The sequence below is a fragment of the Rutidosis leptorrhynchoides genome, chromosome 3, assembly GCF_046630445.1.
Source record: "Rutidosis leptorrhynchoides isolate AG116_Rl617_1_P2 chromosome 3, CSIRO_AGI_Rlap_v1, whole genome shotgun sequence".
NCBI lineage: Eukaryota > Viridiplantae > Streptophyta > Magnoliopsida > Asterales > Asteraceae > Rutidosis > Rutidosis leptorrhynchoides.
In genome coordinates this window covers 460,435,302-460,439,242 of record NC_092335.1, presented here as the reverse complement: position 1 = coordinate 460,439,242, position 3,941 = coordinate 460,435,302, and the positions used below count along the sequence as shown (strand labels likewise).

General features: G+C 37.0%; 1 non-coding gene across 1 annotated transcript; it reads left to right on the top strand.

The window, feature by feature from the left end:
• The first annotated feature begins 2,026 nt into the window (after positions 1 to 2,026).
• On the top strand, positions 2,027 to 2,133 carry LOC139903581 (small nucleolar RNA R71). The gene has a single exon (XR_011778391.1). It is a non-coding gene; the product is annotated as a small nucleolar RNA R71 (small nucleolar RNA).
• The last annotated feature ends 1,808 nt before the right edge of the window (positions 2,134 to 3,941 follow it).

Here is a 3,941-nt window from a genome sequence, read left to right as displayed (position 1 = left end):
GCAATAAGAAGGACTAATTCCTTTTATATCATGGATTTTCCATGCAATGGCAGGTTTGTGGGCCTGTAACAAGGAAACAAGACGTTCTTTTTCATGTTTAGAAAGAAGTGAGGAAATAATTACCGGAAGCTTCGAATCTTCCTGAAGGAAAGCGTACTCAAGATGATCAGGGAGCGGCTTAAGCTTTAAAATTGGAGGTTCCTCAATTGAGGGTTTACTCCGGTACTCGCTATCCTTGTTCAGTTGTTCTATCTCCTCCTTAGTTGGTTCATACCCATTTGCCATCAAAGTGGCCATCACATCCATTTCTTCAACGGAAAATTCTTCATCTCCACTCGCCAAACCGTATACACGTGTTTCATCCGATGCGGGAAATTCCTGCAAGAACTCATAATGCGAATCTATGCTTTGCATAAAATAACAAGTATCATCTGAAGATTCAGGATATTTTAATGACTTGTCAATTGCAAAAGTCGCACTAGCTTCACCAATTCTAAGGGTCAACTGCTGGTTATAAACATCAATGACACATCTAGCAGTATTCAAAAATGGTCGACCCAAAATAATTGGTATTCTTTCATCAACTTCCATGTCTAAAACCACAAAGTCTGCCGAAAAAATTAGATTTCCGGTCTTAACTAACAAATTCTCTATTATTCCTCGAGGGAATTTTATAGAGCGATCAGCTAGTTGAATAGCCATTCGTATGGTCTTGAGTTCCCCAGGGGATAATTTAAGGTAAATCGAATAGGGCATTAAATTGATACTAGCCCCCAAATCGGCCAATGCCCTCATACAGTCGAGGTCACCCATTAGACATGGAATAGTAAAACAACCTGGATCCCGAAGCTTTTCAGGAAGTATGTTGGACACCAGCGCTGAACATCTAGCATTTAAAGTGACTGATGAAACGCTTTCCATCTTCTTGCGGTTAGTAAGTAAGTCTTTTAAGAACTTAGCATACTTGGGCATACCTGAAATCACATCAATAAAAGACATATTTATGTTAATTTGTTTAAACATATCTAGAAATTTTAACCTTTCGGCTTCGAGCCTTTCTTGTTGTTGCTTTCTTGGGTATGGGAGCGGTGGTTGATATGGCTTCACTACGGGTTTCTCCCGTTCTTCCTTCTCGACCACTTGTTCCGGCTCCTTAACCGGTTCGTCATTTTTGTTCAACGGAACACTAAAATCAGAATCTTCGGGCATTTTTGGAGCTTCGTATGCTAGACCACTCCATGTAGTGATAACATTGGCGTGTTCATTTCGGGGGTTCTTATTAGTATCGCCTGGTAAACTCCCTGGTTTTCTTTCACTAAGTAAACTAGCTAAACCATTCATTTGCTTCTCCAGATTCTGAATTGCAGCTTGTTGGTTTTTAAATTGGTGTTCATTCTTCTCGTTTGTTTGGCTTATATTGGTGACAAGCTGGGTCTGAGATGCAATTAACTTCTCCAACAAACTCTCCATATTTGACTTTTTCTCTTTTTGTTGGGGTTTTTGATAAAAACCCGGAGTTTGTTGTTGGAACCCACTACTTGACCCTTGTTGGTAATTGGAATTTTGACCTTGAGGGTTGTAAGGGTTGTTGAAGTTTCGGTTAAATTGGGCTCTTCCTTGAAATTGATTATTATTTCTTTGGCTTATGAAAGCCACTTCTTCTTTTTGAGCCATTGTTAAACCGGCATCACAATCTTTTCCTAAATGGAGACCACCACAGTATTCACAACCTACCTTCATACTATGAATTTCCTTGGTGATTTTGTCCATGTTTCGAGCAACACCGTCTATTTTGACACTTAGGGAACTAAGGTCATCATAAGCACCGGCGCTTTGGACTTGAGCATTACGAGTAATTGGTCTTTCTTAATGCCACTCATGAGAATAATCGGCTTGCTTCTCGATTATCTCATTAGCCTCTTGCTCGGTTTTGTCCATGAGTGAACCTCCGGCCGCTTGATCAATGGAAATTCGGGTTGCAACATCACAGCCCTTGTAAAAAATTTGAACTTGTTGGAAGGTATCCAGACCATGGTTTGGACAACCTCTTAGCATTTTGGAAAACCGATTCCATGCTTCATATAAGGTTTCCATCGGCTTTTGACAGAATTAGGTAATTTCTTGTTGGAGTCTCGCGGACTTAGAAGCTGGAAAATATTTCTTAAGAAATTTTTCCATCATACCATCCCAAGTTTCTATCCTAGCCTCGGTCAATGAATCTAACCAACTTCGTGCTTCCCCGTGGAGTGTCCATGGGAAAAGTCTTAAAAATATGGCCTGATCAGTGTCTGGTTTAAATTTGAATATAAGACATATCTCTTGAAAAAGACGAATATGTTCGTTTGCATCTTCATTCGGACCACTACCAAATTGACATCTGTTGTTAATCATTTGGAGAATAGGTCCTTTTATTTCAAATTTTTCTTCACCTGTGGGTGGAGTAATGGCACTACCTTGTCTGGTTCGGGTTGCTTTCATCTTGACCGCCATTGATTATCTTGATACCACCTGCCTTGCCTCTCCTTCCATTTCAAAATTTTGAGGATGAACGGGTTCACCAAATTCAGAGTATCTTGGCTTGGTTGTACTTGATTCTGAATCAAAGGTTTCTTGCTTTGATGAAGATTCAAAAAGTTCAAGTACTTCTTTTGGGATCCTACCAAGCTTTCTATCAGGTTCTGTAAGCGGTGTAAGTAATGGAGAATCTGAACTTCGGGTATGTGGCATATGCAACCTAAAATCTGTCAATCACACAACTAACAAAACTATTAAACGCACCGATTCTATAAGTTTAAAAATCAAAGACTATTAATAATTTAAAAAGAATTAAGAAACTACTTAATCACAAATTAGTTAACAATTCTATTTTGACACAAAACTGTCCCCGGCAGCGGCGCCAAAAACTTGATGTGCGAAACGTGGTATATAAATTGTTGTATGAAATAGTATGGAAAAATACCGATTAAAGATTGTTACGCACTAACGGGCAGTGTACCCGATCGTGTAGTAGTATAAATAATAGTTTAGTTCCGTGTATCGTTCCAAGGACAGTTGTATTAGTCAAACTAGAATTAGAAACTATATTATGATTAACTAAGTAAACGAAACTTAAAGGTACAAGATATTATGTTTTTGTGGCTATTTAACGATTTAGCCAAATCAGAGAAGATTAAAAGTAAACATAATATTTTTGGTCTTTTAAGTTTATATAATGATAACAAGTGCAAAGAAAGAAAATAAGATAGTTTGATTTAGATAAAAGAGACGAAATATTCATCTAGATATTTTACCCTCTGTATTGGATGTAAGTTATATTGTTAAGACCCGATTGAATGAATATGTGTGTAAGTTACCTAATAGATTTACCAAGAGTTCTCTTTAGTAAACACGCAAACTCGATTACAAGATCAAGGGTTCCCTTTTCTCTATAGTTCTCGTATTTGTAACCAAATAACTATGATATATATGCTAATCACCCAAATCGACTTGCCAAGAGTTCTCTTTAGCAAGTACTCAACCTAGAATTACTAAGTGGAGGGTTCCCTATAACCTAGACCTTTTCGTTTTGTGACTAGTTGATTAGCTAGATCAAAGACTTGAATACCAATTGTCTTTTGCATTCGCTCTACACAATTCATCCCTATATCGTCTAATCATTTTGATCTAATTTACCCCTTGGTCCGGTTTAGTAAACAATCAATCTAAGACAAGTTGATTGTAAATCAATATGATACATCAACAATAGTTCTCTTTATCAAAAACATATCAATTAACTAGATACAAATGATTTAACATCAATAAGCATGGTTCTTTAATTCAAGCTTTAATCTATCACACATAATACATTCAATCAATAAGTTTACATCCAATACTTTGGTTATTAATCTTGATAAACATTATAGAGTTTAGCCAACAATCATGGTAACAAGCAAAATAACAAT